This window comes from Adelges cooleyi, unplaced genomic scaffold, assembly GCF_023614345.1.
Source record: "Adelges cooleyi isolate 19-005CV unplaced genomic scaffold, UGA_ACOO_1.1 ACOO_flye_CR_arks_rails_tigmint_CR_PRNA_8, whole genome shotgun sequence".
In the NCBI taxonomy this organism is placed as follows: domain Eukaryota; kingdom Metazoa; phylum Arthropoda; class Insecta; order Hemiptera; family Adelgidae; genus Adelges; species Adelges cooleyi.
In genome coordinates, this window is record NW_026096513.1 from 4,302,280 (window position 1) to 4,322,642 (window position 20,363).

A 20,363-nucleotide genomic window follows, 5' to 3' on the forward strand; every position below is an offset into this window, starting at 1 on the left:
GTACGCGAGTTCTATGCACATGACAGCTACTATCGTTTGATTTCGTTTTGATCGGTCGACGGGTTGATCACTGCAACGGTTAACCTTCGTGTATAGTGTTTGTTCACCTCACACCACTAAAACGGCAAGCTCTAAACATAGCATTTAAGGATCACCATAAGAGGATTGTGTTTTTTTTTTTATAATAAACAATAATAATGATTTCCGTCGAGTAGACGATTTTTGTGAAATGGAAGTCTGTGCGGCTTCATGTTTTTCAATTTGAAAATCAATTTATATGCGAATTTACATAATACTATTATACCTACACAGCGTATTAGGATGGCCTGAAAGGTTCATACTCTGTTGTAATTTAAATCTGACAACCTATCGTCATATATTTTGTAATATATTATGGAATGGTAGTCAGAAATAACCATTTTTTTTTTTTAATATGTCTGTTCGACCAGCTTCTGGATATTTATCAATGATTACTGACGATTTCCTCAATTATCTAAAATAATATGAAATCAGTATTTTTACCTTGTAAAAAAATATATCGTCTTATACAAATGTTTTAAAAAATAAAATCGTTTTAAGTGATATTTTATTTCTCTGACAACGGTATCGCAAAATAAACAAAACGTACAATAAGTAAGATTCCTCGATAAGCGAAGAACAAGTTTTGATCTGAACTGTAACTGAATGTGACGTTATTCCTTTTGCTAAAACGCCAATGTCAAACGCAGTTTTATCGTTTTATTTTTAATTTTCTATACTAGGATGACCACGAGAGAAGAATATCTTTTACAGACAATTTTTGTATTATCCTCAGAAATCTAGACTACACATAGTCCATAGCTTTGTTACTACTGATAGGCCATACAATAATACTTTCTTGGCTTTTTTTTTTTATGATTTAAAGATAATTTATTTTACTTACAGACAACCAACCAGTTTTTTATTTTTTTTATTTCTCCACTTTTTGTAGAATCTATTTGATAAGATAAATTAACTGAAAAAAGCTATATGAATCAACTCTCAATAATTAAAAAATTAATAGATACTGTAAAATATTCTTTTTTCTTTGAAACTGTCGTACCGTCTAAACTTTTTATCTAAGTAAGACAAATATTGTGATTCGTCAGTTTATGATCATTTTAATTTTACTTGACTTTTAAAAATCGAAAAAGTAAAAATATATAATACAGAACTTCCTCAAACTTCCTCAGAGTTAGGAATTTGGCAATACTACGTTTAAAATGTGATGTTGTCTACATTAATTTATTATTATTATTATAATTATATGATAATTGATAGTGATTTTCAAATACCTTAAGCCTTAATGTGTTCATCAGTATTAAACTAAATACTTATCAAATTAACTAAGTATAATCGTTTTTTGAACAATTACTGGCCGGTTAATAAGCGGAAACATTTTTTATTGAGTATTTATTGTTCGGTTTGTTATTTATTTAACTGATATACTTTGTGGAGTGGCCACTTGTGACGTCCTCTCGTGCTTTATTCGCAAAAAAGTAAATAAAAAAAAAAAATAACAAAACAAAAAAAATTAAATTAATTTTTTTACCAACCCTTTACAGGGCCGTCATGTTGTAATAATACATTATACGACCGAAAGCGGTTTGTTTTCGCGTTGTTTGATTTAAATAATTTATAGCTAGTTTTGGCGTTTTATAAAACTTTTAATGTTTAAAACGTGTCTTGTACATTATTTCGAGTCAAACCGCGTTTTAACAGGGTCGCCGTGTAATGATCAACAAAACGGATCAGTGGGGTCGATCATAACATTGTTCAACTATAAATACATAACGCAAGTAGACATAGTGTGAAGCTTTTGATAGACAAACGAAAAATCAATAAAACAAATCCCTAAAACCAAGTACATTAAAACTATAGGGTTTACGGTACGTTTTTTAAAAAGACGTCTAGGAAAACGCTATTTTCCACATAATTTGTCAGAGTAACGCATAAACGTATGGCAAGTGAACCAACGGCCGCCAAACAGTTCGAGTGGCTTAATTACTCGGTGAAAGTTTGTCAGAAATTACCCGAGTTTTAGGTACGAGCTTTTGAGATCGCTTAGAAAGTAGTTTTAGTAAGGACACTATTAATAGAAAATGATATACTCCCGTGTAGCAAAACAATATGTTGTCTCAATATTTAAAAAGTATTATCTTCACCAAATAAGTTTAACGTGCTTTCGGAAGGAGGTACAGAACATGACATGATTATGTTCGAAACAGCATCGAACGACAATACCAAACAAACTATTAACACACATCGTCCGCCTGCATTATTCGTAAATAATGTTACACATTTTTCAACATTTCACAAAGACTTGGCCTCGATTGGACTAAGTAAGTTATCGTTTAAGTCTACAAAATCTCACCTGATTGTCAGAGGGGGAAATTTAGAAGATCATAATATCCTCTTAACATTTGTTAAGAAACAAAAATATAATTTTCATACATGTTCTCCAAAATCAACCAAATCCTTTAGCATAATTATAAGACATTTACATCACTCAACTCTCGTAAATGACATATCTACTGCTTTAAAGCAACACGGTCATACAGCTATATTGGATAATTGATTTAGAATTATCTGATAACAACACAGAGACATTTAATATTTCATATTTTCTAAGTACACGTGTTAAGATTAAAAAACCACGAAAGCTTAACACTATTCACCAGTGCATGAATTGCCAAGCTTACTTTCATACAAAAAATGTTTGTTCTCATCAATCACGTTGCGTAAAATGTGGGGGGGGGGGTAAATATTCTTCAACAGAACATCAAAAATCTCGAGACTCACTAAAATTCGTAATTATAAGAAAATCGAAAATCAATAAAGACCTTAATCGGAATAAACCCAAAACAAACAGTGAACTTGCTACTCAATTCCCTTTAATTACAGGCCGTTTATACGCATCAGTCGTTGGGAATGTCAATACCGGTCAAACAACGTCTCTTCCGATCGTCGATCCTCTCTCTAGGTTTTTGGACGAATTTAGAGCGATTATCAATCCATTGGTTTTCCTTGTAACTTCCACTCTGCAAGTATTAAATGCCAGTCTACAAAATAATAAACCACTCGTTATCTAAGAAGTGTTTTTTTTTCTCATTATATCATACGTATTTGTTTCTGTTATTAATTATTAATAGATGTTATACATTTTTATTTAGTTAAACTATTGTATTTTCTCTTTTTTATATCGTTAAGATCATTAATTGTAATAATGTCTATAATTGTCGAGCTGTAGTATCTTTTGGTGAAAGCTAATAAAAAAAAAATAAATAATGATGAGTATAGAAAAGTTTAAGGGAAGACGACATGTTGTGATTGACGTTTATTTTTGTTAAAAGAAGGGTAAGAAATAAAATAGTAAAACAATTAGTAATAGCTGTTAGAGAATTAGTTTCATCACTTTAAAAACTTGGTCACGCGTACATAATATTATTAACAGCATTAAACATTTTCACGTGTTTTATCGCGTGTCATATTAATCGATGTAAACATATATTACGTACAGGGAGATGTTATAAAAGCGATAAGTCCAATTGAGAAATAGATGATTGTTTTCGCTGTTAAAAGATGGTATGGTTGGTTAAGCTCATTTTATAATGATAATTAAATAAATAAAATTATAAATTCTCGTTAATTAATTGCCACACCGCGTAAATAATCTATAACACACGACCTCTTAAAACTGAACAAGGGTGGTCTTTTCCCTTTGGGTTGCCTGAACGGATGGATGTGACGACGGTGTCAAAAAGCGAATAAACGGCGAACCGCAAGAGGTCTGTCTCAGACAAACAGCCAGACGCTATTCACAAAGACGGCCGTACCGGTAGTCGACTGAAAGCCCAAAATCATCAAAGGCACACCCATCCGGTACACATACAAGGGCATGTAAAAGGTGGCTGATGCGAATAGCTCGGTGGGAATCAATGTGCAAAGTGAAGGGTCCGATGTAAGTACCGGTTATCTCCATATTTTGAAATTGTTCAGCGCGACCAAAAGAAAATCGATTGTACCATTTACCATTATTGGCGGGGGGAAATGAGTTTTGTAATATCTTCATTGGTACGAATAGTCCAATTTTACTGTTTGATGCACGAAAATGTAAATCATTTTCCATGAAAAAACAATTTTTGTTAAGGCAACTCTAAACCGCGTGTGGAGGAGATCAACGAGAGCCGTTTAAAAACACAACGGCAATGTAGCAAAAGGCAAATTTTTGCTTACAGCATTGACAACCGTCGATGGTGATCACGTACGACCAAAATCCACGGTTTAAGTACGTGAAGTGCCAGGGGGCGCGTATGTACGGAAACCGCTGCAATGCAATCGTGGGTATTTCGTGGGTAATGTAAAATTTGATTTATGGCTTTTTTTTCTAAAAAATTCTAAGTCTGTTTTCGTCTCAACCATTTTTTAAACGGCCGTGATTCTCGGGTGACAGTCAGCCGTTGTACGGGGCCCCGTTGTCGGATGGATTAACGAGCGAGGGTCGTCGGTTGCGGGCACTTGTCTTGGACGGTTCTCGGTCGTGTAAATATATAGTTTTTCGAGGCGACAACGATATGGCCGAGTTTCCTGATGATGTTGGCCGTCGTTGCAATTATCCCGGCGAGGTTAAGTGCAAAAATCGTCGGTACGTGATTCCGAGAGGGACGGCGCGAGGGCTAAAAACAGTTTTTGCCTTCTGTTCGCCGGGGCAACGGAGATATTATTTTTCATACGGCCGAGTAAACGCCATATTATTTTACACGCGTGTAACACAAAACTATTCATAACCGTAATCCGCTGGGCATTTGTTACCGAAAACCCTTTTGGCGAATTTACTTTTCAGACGTAATATATATATTAGCGCACTGCTTGCGCGGTAGGTGTACTATACGGGCGACGTGCCCGAAATTTCTTAGCGAAAACGAATCGATTCTAATAAGTCCAGCCTACGAGTGTAGTGTACAATATTGTCGTAAGAACCGGTCGGTTTCAAATTGACATTACAAACATCCGCCGCGTGTACTTGATTACGATTTTTTCAACGACTACTCCAATACTTGTTGCTTACACACTATGGTAAAGTGTTTTGAAAAATCCCCTGGGAACGGGTGCAGGTTTACCGTGTGGTCAGGTGACGGAGTGGGAGGGTCGCTGATTTTTCTATTCTAGAAAGTCTCGTGTTATGTCCGAGATCGATACAACCACTCTTGACAAAAAAAACACACCCTTCAAAAAAAAAAAAAAAATGCTAACCCCAATAAAAATACGCTAAAACGAAAAAAAAAATTATATTTATTTTCATCAGAGTTTTTTGGTTGTACTCTACCTCGTGATTTGATTCATACTTTGATTAATAATCATAAATATTAAATTGTTCAATAGCCATTGAATGTATATTATTTATTTTATATTATGTTAATATATTATAATCAGTATAATTGTAGAATTGTTTTACTGTGTTGTTACTTTATACATTTTATTTGGATGCCATATTATAATATTGTTTGTGTTTTTCATAATAATGTATCAAAAATGTTCATAATAGGTATTTAGTCTTTGCAAAGCATTTTAAAAATATTTTGTATATAAAATTGGTACCGGATTTAAAAAGTTAGTATTATGATGGTTCATAATTAAAAATTTTAAATTAGTTTTCTGGATATCGCTTATGATCTTCGTTCTTCAACTTAAATACTACAAAATCATTTTTTTTTTAATCGTAAAGACCACTTTACCAATCGCTCTCTCATTACGTTGGTATTGTTAATTATATAAATTAATTTAATTTAAAGAATAATAAAATGTTATTTATAACTCTTGTTTTACGTTTGGTATTTTCAAGACTTTCACGGTGCAGTAATCGATTTCGCTATTTTTGTGTGTTTATTTTCAAAATATATACATATATATATATATATATATATATATATATAAAGGTACCTGTACACATTTTTAACAGTAGCTAAAGAAATTATATTCTATAATCAATCATCTATTGAAAAATAATGTCAAAGAAAAATCAAAACTGTCATCTGTTTTACTTTAATTCATATTATTTATTAATACTCTTTTTTTTAATACTATACGTGATCAATACTTTTTAATCAAATGATTTCCAAAAAAATATCACGTGCGAATTATGAACATAAAATACTTTAGACACGCTGATAAACAGAATATTTGCAACTTTAAATACCAACAAATGCAAGTATTCGAATAAATTAGCTAGAGTTGAATTATTTATAATGAACACTAATGTGTTTTTTTCGACATTATCCTTCATGGAAATTGTTAAAACTTATTTTAAAATAATCCCATTAAAATTTTTAAGAAATTGTTTCCAACGGCAAAATTTCTAAGTGTAGTTATAGTCGTTAAACAAAACACAACTCACTGACGGATTCAAATCGATTCCTCTGTTTTTTTTTTTCGTAATACATTTTTTAAATAGCAACAATTTTTATTTCATTAGAAATAGGTATTAAACTACAATTTATATAGACCTATAATAAATGGCCATTCTCATCAGTTAAGCTTAAAAATAAAGTGTATTTTTTTTTTTTTTTAGCTTTTATTGGGAAATGTGAAAGTGTATTTTAACAATACTGGAATTATTAGGCTAAACTATAAACTTTAAATTTAACAGCCTAGAGAAAATAAAACTTCTCTTAAGTAAGTCAAACATAATTTTTCAAAGTCTCAAACTTCCTTAAAATGGGTTATACGAATAATTATTTCCTATGAAATACCTAACTGATACCCTCTATCCAATAAGAACTTCTCAGTAACAAACGTATATTGACTTCTCGATTAACTTGATTTTTATTTTGATAAAATCAAATAATATTTTATTGGTAACCAATAAAAGTTACCAGGAGGAACCCTAAAACGTTAGTTATGATTATTAATTACTATTTGAATAATATTAGTGTGCTCCCAACAACACAAGACAGGTAAAATTCAGTCCCACTGAGAATATTAACGACTAAAAGGTAAAGAAACTATTTTAGGTTTTATATCACTTTTGAAGTTTTACTTATAAGCACTTAGTTGAGATGACTAGGATAGGCTACTGTAAATAGTTGAATGAATTGAATAGAAAAAAGGAGAAAATGAGTTAAAAACTTAGAGTAATGTTATACTTAATGATTTCTACCAAAAAAAAAATTAGCTTGACTGTTGTAGGCCAATTAAGTTTTTTTTTTAATTGTGGCCACACATAGGCTAAAATACGATTAAGATTTGAATTATTTTGGTATCTAATGCTAAATAGTATGTATGTATCTAACAGGTGGAATTCGAAGAAACATGGGCAGGGTGTAGGTATGACCTATAAAAAGTCGATTGATGACTGACTAATATTTTCATTAGAGTGGTTTAAGCAGTGTGGTCTAATTGATTGGTTGCTAATCTTGTTCTAAGAAAAGTTATGCTGGTGCTGTTGCCATACAATATTCATTTGTTTTTTTTACTTAGGGTTATTTATCTCGTTTAGCTGAATACTAACAAACTGTAATTGAATATCTTTCGCACTGCTTTTATATTATTTTCGATTTTCTGTCGTTTTCAGGAATCGTGGGGAAATGTATACAACTATTAGTTTTCCACGTCAATCGGTTATTGTTGCTATTTCTTGTGCCATGTCAGAAACGGCGAAGCGTCCATAATATAATATGTATAAATAAATAAGTGTTTATGGTTTTGCTATGTGTATATATTAATTTTCGTCAAATAAAAAACACGGTCATCGAACTATACTATATTGTATTCTCTTTATAATAATGTTGTAGACTTTATATTGTGTTCAACTATTCATTTTGTGTATACGAAGGCGAAACCGAATTTCCCGGTACTTTTCTTTTTTAAGTGTCCCATAGTGCCCCACAGACTTTATAATAATTATCACCCTCAATACTTAGAGGTATTAATTTCGTGTAATTATCAGGAACGTCGAGTTCGGGGCGACCGATGTATTATAAATATGCAAATTGACCGGGGAAAAACGAGACAGTGAAAATTTACGATGGCCGAACAAGTTTTTCGGATGTGTATATCAAAGAGCAAAGACAATAGCCATGGGGAGAAAATAATAAAATATAAGAGTTGGAACGAATAGGAAAGTGTCGGGGACGAGCAACGAACGATGACATAGCGGGCGTGCCGCCGAGTGGGGATGACGTAGAAAAAGCAAAAAAGAACCTAACAATATCTCCTTCCTCTTTTTTGTCCCATTGTTTGTAAAATAACTATGAACATAAATACACCATGCTTTCTTTGCACATCCTATTCGCTTGTTCGCCAAAAACATAACCATTATAATAATATATAGGAAAACAACTCAAAATACCCGAAACCGCAACACATCCAACCGTTATAGCTTATCTTACCTATACAAGGGCACCCACAAGGAAGGGCAGGGTGGACAACCCCCCCCCCTAGTTTCTATGTAAGTTAAAAAAAACTATGTCCAATATCTCAAATTTGCCAAATCTATTACAAAATCATGAATTTCCTCATGCGGACGTCCTTGTACCTATATGTATCTTGTTAATTTTCAATTAAACCTTGTAATATAGTAATTTATACATTTTTTATGGAAAATGCAATTAAAACAGCTGTTTTCCACAAACACACGCACATTCTGGTAGTTTGACATGCGATTAATTCGATTACAATATAATATGTACTGTAATAGAATTATAGTATGTAATTTATTTATAAATCCTTTATATCATAGAAACTGTAGCTTTAGTTTCGCTAAACTCCGAATAGTAATTAATTAATCTACATTTTAAAATGATAAATTCAACTAATTGTAGATACATTTTTTTCAGATATCTTAAAGACAACTGGTCAATTGTTTGAAAACGTCTATAAATTGTAAGTAAGATTTATTTATTTCTTAGATTTTACATTATTCCAATACAATATTTTTATAGATTGTTAATGGTGAAAATGTAGCTAATACATTTGTACCGCAATAACCAATTAAAACAGCTATCGTTATCTTGTACTAAGATTGATTCGTGTAAAGCAGAAGAACTTGACTACTTAAAACTAACTTAGTTAGTATCAGTACTTAATTGTGCGATTAATTATAATGAAAACTTTTCGTATTTATCCAAAAAATATTTAAAATAAACGTCAACTCGTAAGTTTTGAGCAAGTACACTTTGTTACATTATACTAACATTCATTTAAGATAAACGCCGTTCATGTTTTTTGCGTTTTTCGTATAAACTCATCAAGTGTTCTGTGCCTTTTTATTTCCGCTCTGTCGTGTATCCGCTACCCGTTGTTTTTTTTCTTACTTTACTACGTTACAGAAAATAATAACTTTAAACGTATTTCTTTAAATAAATATTTAATCGCTGGAATTGCTTCATTTTTCTGGATGTAAAACCCACTAGTCTCCCTTCTATCTGTTTATTTTTATAACTGGTAAAAAAAATAACTGCCATTTTTGATTATTATGACCTCGAGGTTTAGCTAATCAAACATGGAAACCCCTTTGTAATTGTTTTTATATTGTTTTTTCCCCGGTCTGGGGATTAAAGAAAATATATTGACTTCGTCTTGTAAGATATTATCATGGGGTATGTCCACAGGGATATAATGTTTCATTATTGGTTTGATTACTTTGTAAGACAACATTATTATTTAACATAATACTTCCATGACTTCTCAGAAAAACAACTTATTTTAACAATGTCATTATTGTAAAACCTACTTAAACCAGCCATTGTTTTTTTTTTTAATTTTTTTAAGATAATTTGAACAAATTGTTGTCAACTAGATGGTGAATATATCATCCCGTTTTAACCAATATCTCTCATTAAATTTACTGAGTATCTTATCATTGGCAATATTCGATTTTATTAAAAGAAGAACTACTAAAAACATTATAACCGTTGAAATTAAAAATATGAGACCATCACATTAGATTACATTAAATCTCGTTATAAACTGTGTTAACCACACCCTGATCGGCGTTAGTTATAAATAATGCCATTTTAAGTTTATAAAATAAATATAATATTTGCTGTACACTTAAATATATAATATATATACATATATATATATATATATATATTAATAAAAGTATAATAAATATGCGTTTATATATCTATTGTCTAATCGTATAGTTATGTTAGTTATTAAGATTATATGTAAAATGTTCTCATTTTATTGTAGATATTATGAAAGATTCTACGTAGCTCCGCTGTTCTTTTTCAAAACAAATATATTGATCATCGTTATCATATTGGTAACTGTAATTACCAAGAGATATGAAAAGAACTTAATTCTCTTATGAAAACATACAAAATAGACCCCCTATAAAACTATTAGAAATGCAATCACTATAACAGTCCTACGTGTTAAAAATCAAGAAAGTCTAAACGCCGATCCCGTTTGGCTGATCTTTTTTTTTCTTTTGTACATAAGACTTGACTGTTGAGAGAATTTCTACTGATGACGACGGTGAATAACCAAAAAAATCCTGATAGACTTTCATGGGTTATTTGCCGCTAAGTGCGTGATTAATACCATGTTTTTGGACGTTATCCAGTGTACGGCGGCCCCGGTGACAACGACCCACTCTGCTTTTTGTCGTCGGTTGTTTTTTTTTTTACCCCGAAACTGCGTTTTTACTAAAACGTTTCTCTTCTTAATGTTTATCTCGGACAATAGGTCGTCGCTTTTCTTGGCCGTTTTTGAGTACACATTAAGCTGATATTCTTTTGCTAATACCGCCTGCCTAACGTACACACGTAAGTACACTAATCGGATTGCTTTATTCTCGCCCGTTCTCTCGCTGCAGCAGTTGTCTCTGAAATAATAAACGATGACGGCGATGGTCCTTATTCGCTCCGGTACGCATTTCGTATATAATATAATATTGTACGCGTCCAGAAACACACACACACGCGTGTCGGCTGAAATGATTAATTAAACGTTTTAATATAATTTATATATAAAGAGTAAGCAGCTGGTACCTGCCCGAGGCTTGTGAACAAAACGTTGTCTACATCAACCGGTGCAGCCGAACCACCGAAACAAACATCCCGGCCAGAATTAGAATTTCCACATTCACAAAAAAGGCGAATTTCGCCCTTAAAGAACCTAACAAGCGTTTATAGATTAACTGGCGTTCACGCGAAATCGACTTGCTTGGAAAACCGTCTCAGCAAGAGCTCCAGTTTGGTTCAGACATTTTTAGTTTAACTAAATACGCTGCCGGTACAAACTAAATCTCCCCAAATCCTTATCAAAATTAAAAAATAAAAAGCGCACGTCATAGAAAAAACAGTATCTTCTATGCTCCCGGTCGAAGCTGAAATAGTTTATTGTACATCGATTTAACATGTTTTTGCGATGATAAACCTTTCGTAAGCAACGTTGTACAAAACCCGACACGATAAGGAGAAAGAAGGGGGAAAATAGCTGATGAGAATGGGTATATTTATAGTGACTCGCTAATAAGAGACATGACAGCTATAAGAACGATGATCGACAAGGGAGCACGAGCTAGTAAGATATATGATATAGGTATACGAATAGTTAGAGACTCGCCGGTGAATTTTTAAGTAGTGATAACAACGGTAATTGAGTAGAAGGCTGAAATTGATTATTTATACTTTGGTTAGTAGTAACTGTAGAATATACAATAAAGAAAATTAATAGCCAAATTATTCAATGGAATAAAATAAAACGATAAAAGGCCTGAACATAAAGCAAAATATAGCAGCGATGATTGAAAGAACATAATATCAAGACGATATTTTGCCATGCATTATACTATGTTCAAGATAAAAAAAATTAATTGAAAGCCATTAAAATAAAAAAATTATAAAAAAAACCACCAGGAAAACAAACACACAACTGACCACCTCACTTCTCCAAAGAAAACATAAGGAAAAACTCATTGCATAATAATTCTGTGTGAACGATTTCTACCAACGACTCGTCTACTGGAATGCTACCAATAAGAGGAAATTGTAAGACAGTAGAGAAGGAAAATATTGTACTATATTAAGATTGCTGACTATTGTCAAAGAAGGGAGTATAAACGTTTCCCAACCGATAAACGCAAATAATATAAGAACACCGTAAAGTCAATTTATGTCGAGATTTACATAAGCAGACTTGTGTATGTAAATAACACTGATCGTGTAAGTTATCAGTAAACCCATTGGTTTACCGATTATTTACTTATATTCTAAAAACAATGTTTGAATAGCATTGTACATATAAGTATATATCATTACAACTGTATAACATTCATTCCACAAAAACGGTTCGTTTTTGCTTATTCGACTATTGTCGACAATAATTATTTATTATGCACAAATAATACCGTTTCTCGTTTATAGAAATTATGTATGGCCGAGTTTGTATGTTTTTCGAAGAGCTGCTTTCGCTTTGGAAAGTAAACGGCTTTTAAAAAAAAAAGCTATAAAAAAGGTGTAAAGCGTAATATGTGTACCTGTTATTATTTAAAAGTTCACGCATACAATACATTATCTACTGAAATATACACACAATATTATGTAACGTGCACATTTTAAAATAATGTCATTAATCGGTTGTTTTTTGTTTCAATGAAATTCGATTAAAGTTTTTACTATTTAACACTTTTATGTACTTTAAAGTTTAAAGTTGCGTCAAAATACAGGAATACGGGCCTGTCATTCGATGTGAAACATCTGGTGTGTCACTAACATATATTTGACACGGTCAAAAAGGGAATTGTCGGTGCTCCATATGAAACGTGGTTAACCCTCATAAATACGGTCAAAATCCGGACTTACTGTCAAGAGATTTTCTGATAAAAAATGCAGAAAATAACTGAAAAAACTGTCATGTGTGGTTTATATATGTACATTACCTAGGTTGTATATATTCTCCAAAAGTGCATTTATTTTTTTAACGACATCAAGCGGATCTTCTTTGTACGGTTATCTGATTATTAATGTACTAAAAAATACTTATATTTAAAATACTTTTTGTCTATTAAGTAATTATTATTGCATTTTCTTACGGATATTTGCCAATTTTATCTTTACCAATAGTGATTTATTTTTTGTGAAATCAAGTTTCTATTAGGTACTCATTAATTATTGAACGATAGTTGTTCTTTTCTTCGTTCAAACTGTACATTTTTTTTGGCTTAATAATTTATTTTTCAATAGAATACTAATTAATATAACAGTCTAAATAAAGTTATCAAACGAATAACCACAAACATATCGAGAGTGAAATAGATTGGGTTACAGCCAATGTTCAATGAATTAAATATTTATTCAAAAAATGTTGAACTAAAAGTATCTACTAAGAATTTGAGAAGTACAATTATATCATAGTATTATTTTAATAAATTTTAAGTGTTGGCAGCGCGTTAATGGTCTATATGATTGGACTAAGTTGGAAAATCATTATTGATACAATATTTTAGTATAATATGCAAGTATTGATCGGTACACGATATAGTAGTTTACAAACCATTTAAAAACTGTAACAAAATAATTTGATTTTCAGTGCAAAAATACAATTAATATTATCAAATAAATGTTTATTTAAAACTTTTTGATATTATTAATGGGTGTAATTAGCTTGATTATAACAACAAAAACGATAGTTACGCTATGTACCTAAATGTCATTTAACGTCGAATAATTAGGATGAATAACATAATTACCTTACTTGGCATATAAATTAATACTATTGTTTGAATTTATTATGTAAATAGTTTGTAAAATATTGATAGAATGGAAATAAAATCAATCCAAAACTTAATTGGTGCTTCTATTTTTCGTTTTGTAAATAAAATATTATAATTTTATTTTTAAAATGGTAGAAATGGTTAAAATGTGTAAAACATACCTTTAGTGGTATGTTATTAGTATTTTAAACAAATCACAAAATCTTTGTTTTCACTTTAAACATATTTTCAATTAAGTAATGTAGGTATCAAATTTAATATCCCAATTTGACCACAAAAAGTTATTTCTTCTATTTAAATTAGTTCTATTAATTATTTCTATTAATTACTAATTGCGTCTCTTTTTTTTGTCTGGCGGATTTCATTGTAATTTATCAATAAACACAAAACAATGTAAGTGGACCGTTTTGCCAAAGCGTGTTAAAACCGCGATTGTTATTAAATTAAAAACCTTTACAGGAGCCGCCAGCACGTGCGATTTTTCCACTTCATGAACCATGTACGAGTAGAGAAGTATGGTTTTACATTTTACCACAAACGTTGGTATGGCCATAAAAATACATTAATTGTATTTAATCTGTTTTACACAATATTTGTATCTACCTAATCATCTAGCTATCTATATAATATATAACGCTCATGTGTCGCACAGTATTCAGTAAGAAATGTAATTGTAATTTTTTTTTTCTTTTTTATATATTCTTAACAACCCCTCCGCCACCAGAAAGTATGATCCCATATAGTGTGACTTTGATTTCCAGGACACTTATGTACATTGTTGAATTGACGGTCGAAGTTTAACTAATCATAGACATGGTGTTCAACTAATAATTACTTGTTTAACTAAACGGTAATTTATTCAGTAATTACAATTTACACGCTTTTGTAAACGTCGCGTGCATATTGTTTTGTTTTTCCTCTAAATACATCTACCACCCCTAACACTATTCATCGCATTTCCAATTCGTTTTTAAATTTATGTAAATATACAATATTAATTATTTTTTGACATTTTGTAGCGAACCAACAACTTTATATCGTACAAATTATAACACACGTTATGTTCATATTATAATAGGTAAAAACTTTTTCAATTTTAAAAGTGGCTTATCAAAATTAATGAAAATAACTATGTGTTTACTAACTAAGGAAGTAAGCAAATTCAGTCGATTCCCGAATATACTCACCTACAATATAGATTAAAATAGAAAATTGTTACAATCATTGTGCAGCATACTGTAACCGCGAACCATATCCAATAAATTGATGGGACAACCCATTAAGACGGCGCGATTAACACAAACAATGGTTTTCGAACCGATACCGTTGATGTTGTATTAGACCGTTTCCAATTTTGATCCCACGTTGAGTTATCTACAACACTATGAAACCGAGAATGAGACGATATTGCTTTCTCGCGTGTGCGTTACTGAATATTATATACTAGAAGCTGGGATATTGCACAGTTTAGTGTTTAATAATACTACTAGTATTGTTATTAAAGCAGTAACAATGAACAATATTATAGTGTGACATGATAAATGGTTCGATTATACAGATTTTATTCTCTATAACATAGTCCCGGTAAAACCATAACGTTATGCTTGATGTGTACCAAGCTATACTTTTGACATCCTCGAGATACACAACAAAATATACTCATTGTTACAATATTCTTTTCTTTTTTTTTGTAAACTTAGAACTAATTTATAATATACAGTCGTGTTAACATTATTAAAAATAAATAATATGTAATAATAAAAAAAAAACAAATGTATAAAAAATAGTAATTATGTGGCGTTCCTCTACGTTATAAGTTTAATGATAAATAATGGATATCATCGATTGAGCTGAAAATTATTTTCTCACTTTATTGATTCAAATCATACTTTTCCAGACTATAGACAGTAGAGTATAGAAATCTATAGAAGTCCTCGCTTGCGTGGGTCGTGACTTGTCTGAGTGGCTCACCGCAGTAAAATTCTAAAAATACGTTGTATTGCAGAGCGATTAAAATGAGCTGAGGTGTAGCTTCAAAATAATTCAAATTCCATTAAATCGAGTCAACTTGAACGATAGCAGAGACATTTTCTTGACTAAAGGACACCCTTTACTCAGAAACACCACACTCTCCCTAAAGTCCAGATACAGACAATACGCCTCTTTTCGATTCTTTTACATTGAGCCATGGAAAACTTCAGCCAATAGCATTTTTAAAGAATTTGAGAAGTTCAAATCCTTTAAGACCATCCGAGCAACCATAAAGTTTGGATAAAAAACGCCATTTTGGAGGGCTCCGTCAGCATGACTGCTTATCATTTTTAGGACTTTGAAGGAGTTTTGTATCATCTGAACTCCGCAAGTCTACGGAAGCAACCAGCAGCGTCGCGCCGCACCAATGAGCTTTTATAATATAGACGTTTCATTATTTTAATTAATTAAATAATTGGTATTTGTTTAGAGCGTTTCCACCTTTATGGTTTTTACACTCAGCGAAAAATAACAATCAATTTGAATAAACATTATTTATCAACCTTTAATAAAACTAAAGTGGTTTTATTGTGAATAAATTATTCATATAAAAAAAAGCAATTGGCCCAGTATTTAAAAAGTTACAGTGTATACATACACAAAAAAACCTCACATCATTGTAAAACCAATAGCATGTCTGCTCCGCATGAAAGCTAAAAATACTGTCAATACGATAAAAGAAATTATTACTTTGATATAAATGTATTCAATTGGTAAACAAACAGTTATAAATTAAATTTTTTTTTTATCGAAGACTACATTGTCAAAATAATACTGATCTATGTGCGACGAATTTCGACTTATATACCCTCAGAGATCGAATATTCTATTTCTAGAATATACACGAACACAGTATATTCTAAACGTGTGTTAGGCGTAAAAACTACTTTAGGAACGTTCCAGAACTTTCTAAAATTTTCTCGGAAACTCTGTAGAAAAACTGTAATATTCTCGATGATACCGCTGATTTTGTCAACGGCCAGTAATATAGCCAGTAAATCAATTAAGGCCAGATATTATAAAAATACTAAAAAACGTTTGGCCAGAACATACAATTAAGACTATACTATCATCATATATCGCAAGGAGATTATAGATCGGAAATAATCATATAGTTATCGGGACATATCCATGTATTGATGTATCGATTAATGTTAAGTGTGGATACTCTTAACTTTTTCATTTTTCCCTTGTTTTTTTTTTTTTTTTTTGACGTGCGATCCGCTAAACGGGTCTCCGTCAATATTATTTAATTATAACTATACGATGAATATAGAATGAGTACTGAATGGACGTGAGAATCTTTTTTTCTACAGAGTTCTAGAATTTTCGAGAACGATCCAGATAATTTACATTCTGTGTACACATTTTTGCCTCGCACATCCACCCACACAAAGCAAACGCGACCAAACTCTCCTATGATCGGGAGGTTAAAAAGAGCTATCTATCACCATTAACGCGATTGTTGGGTGGTGGGTGGTTGTTGAGATTAACGGGAATTCCCATAAAACCGCCTAGATTTATATATATATATATATATATATAAATCTAGGCGGTTATATATATATATATAATATATATATAACCATTGATAAAAAATATTATAATATTTAAAAACAATGATACAACGTTATTTTTCGTCGATTGTACGGTATGCAATCAAGTCAAACCTACCCGTCAATTTTTTAATTTCGTACTATTAGTTTTCGGTAAAATATATAATTTTATCGTTGCGCTGAAAACAAAATATATCACGAGCTTTATAGGTCATAATACCAGAGTAGGTATACATAGCGATTAGTACAGAACAGAGTACTACATCAAACCGTCGGTATTGCGGATCAACTACATAGTTTAATATCAATAATAATCTCCACGAATACGCTCGCGGGTATTACAATCTGCACACATGTCATTAAGTGATATTGTTGTACACAGAATTTGATTTTGGAATTACTGCACAGAGCTGATGGATGACACGCAGCTCTCGTAGTCCTAGTCCACACTTCATAAACAATAACGACTATGATGATAATAATAATAATAATAATTATCTTTCCATTGCATTTCCTCGATTAACCCATTACGACTGTATGAGCACCGGCAAATAGTATTTCGGACGCAATTAAAACGCCATTTACACACCACATCCTCGTTTGACACTATTGTGTAGGTTCAGTTCATCCGCATTGAAATAGGAAACATATTATTAACGCTTAATTCCCAAACATGCACTACGACATGATGTGTGAGTGTGTGCTTATAAATTTGAAACTCGAATTAATCTGTGTGTTTGGTTATAGTTATTGTGGTTCGAAAAATGTATTATTACAAACAAAACGGTTCGTTCTCTGTTTAAAAAACCACAAAAGTTATATGGCAACGACATACGACATGTAGTCGAATATTTAATAACTTAACGAAACTCTGTATAATATTACTGGATTTTCAATAAATACTCGCTTTATGGTTTTTCGTCGCATTCCCAAAACGTTTTTTACAGTTGAGTACCGATAAATTTGCTTTTACAGATTATAAAATCTACCAGAGGTTTTAATTTTGGCAACACAAAAGTTCAAACGAATCTTTGTTACAAACAAAATTCAATATTAATAGAATTTTCCAAAATCTCTTGTACGACTCAAAACGCTAAAAAATATTTAAGATTTTTTGAAACGTAGTTATTTCTATTGTCTTACTATATTATTGTTCTCGCATCTCGAATGCCACGACTAGTGTTTAACAAAGCGTCGTTATTATGTTTATACACCAAAGCGTTTAATTGTTATTTGTTAAGAGTGTTTTTGCGTTGCGTCGTTCCTTTAACGAACCACCTAGGGTCTGTAGATAATGCCAGTACAGAGCGAAGTGATTGTGTACAACAAAACAGTATAATTTTGATGTAGACATCATAAATGGTAAAAGGTGGAAAACGTTAAGCAAGTTTCAACTCCATTTATGAACTAGACAAAAAGAGTAGGTAGGAGATAAATGGCCGCCTCGAGAAATCTGGGATGACACATTTATAACATGTGAAACGAGCCCGTATAATTCTACCCTTAGGTCCACGAGTCTAAATAAGATACATTGTACACAACACCAACTCCAGTGAAATATTCTCTTAATCTAAAACCCAGATCTTATAAACTCCTATCGCTTAATAATAATCAACAATAATATAAAAGGAAGTTATTCGGACAATAATATAATTTGAAAATTATTTTACTAAGCAGCTTAAAAACATGTTTTAACAACATAAAGCTTCATAAAACAATCCATTAAAGCTTCAGCCAATTTATGTAGTACAAGATTATAACAATATATTATTTATCACTTAAGTATGTTACTACGTGTTTAAGAATATTTTTATTGAAAAACTTTGTTAGGCAAAGTACCTAGTTTAGCGCTTTTAGTTGAGTGAAAAATATGAATGAAAAAATAGTGGAGTTAAACAGAGTAACTTTAACAGTGTAAGTTTTTGTTTGGAACTTTTCGTTTTGAAAGATAATAATGAACTACGTATCTGTTACTCTACTGTATATTTTAGCTTTAAGAAGTGTGTTAATTGTTTGTCAGAAATAATTAGGGTTCGCTACGAAAATGTTATTAATAATGAACTTTCTAAATATTGAAGACTGAAAAAAAATATCAAGACAACGGAGATAGTTTTTATACTCATTAATTAAAAGAAATATGATAATACTGAATATTAACTATGATAAATATTGATTTGATACAGCTTCATTATATTTATTTTTATTTTTAAATGCTCTACTATGCAGAACGGTAAGAGTTTATATAATTTATAGTATAGGACTCTTCCAGTTTCTGTAATTCCAGCTAATGTGTACACTAAGACGTTACCGAGTAGTTATAACTACTCAAACAAGCCATAGGAATTTTAACCAAATGATGTTGTCTAAACATTTTGTGGGAATTGAAAAAAATATTATAAGTATAAAAATGTGATAGTTTAAAAATAACTGGCGTACAATAATTATTAAATGTGTATAACATTTAAGAATTATTGTTAAAAGATTTGTGTCGTGTTAGTATATTTTGGTTTAAGTAGTATTATTTTTTATAAAAAATCAGTTGCTGTCTCGCTAAAAAAAACTCTCTCTATCTTTCTGTTGTGTTATTATTACTATTTTTTTTATGAATTTATGTTCAATAAATTTACCATCACCAGAGCAGGTAGTTACTCGTTGGCTGTTGAGTGTGGGCACCAGCTGGTAAACGATTTTGCTCAAATTTATATATATATTTAAATACCCACTCGAGTGCGTCGGCATGTTATCCCTTAACGGCACTTGAGTTTTCTTAGCCTCAAAAGTAGAGATGACAAAAGCCAAGACGGATACACGGTGTAGTGTTAACCGGATGTACACACACATAGCCCGAAAAGTGTGTAGCATGTATTTTTTGTGCACCCAAGTGGAAAATGTAAATTATTTTTGCTAACTACATCGTCATCAATGTGCGCATGCAATTTGCAAACAATCGACTAGAATGATTAATTACACAATATGTGTGTGTGTGTGTATGTTTACTAACATTGTCGACATGATCCCGACGAGACGACGATCAA

General features: G+C 31.4%; 1 protein-coding gene across 4 annotated transcripts in view; it reads left to right on the forward strand.

Annotated features, from left to right (window-relative positions):
- LOC126845695 (leucine-rich repeat-containing protein 4C-like) overlaps window positions 1-20,363 on the forward strand; it is a 93,321-nt gene that overhangs the window by 38,550 nt on the left and 34,408 nt on the right. For 2 of the 4 annotated variants that reach the window (XM_050584518.1, XM_050584519.1), the window contains one exon: window positions 8,853-8,898. The exons of 1 other annotated variant lie outside the window; for it this stretch is intronic. The gene's annotated coding sequence lies outside the window, so the exon portion shown is untranslated. Of the gene's footprint in view, window positions 1-8,852; window positions 8,903-20,363 lie in introns of all 4 variants that reach the window. One more of the 4 variants, XM_050584520.1, reaches the window with a different exon arrangement.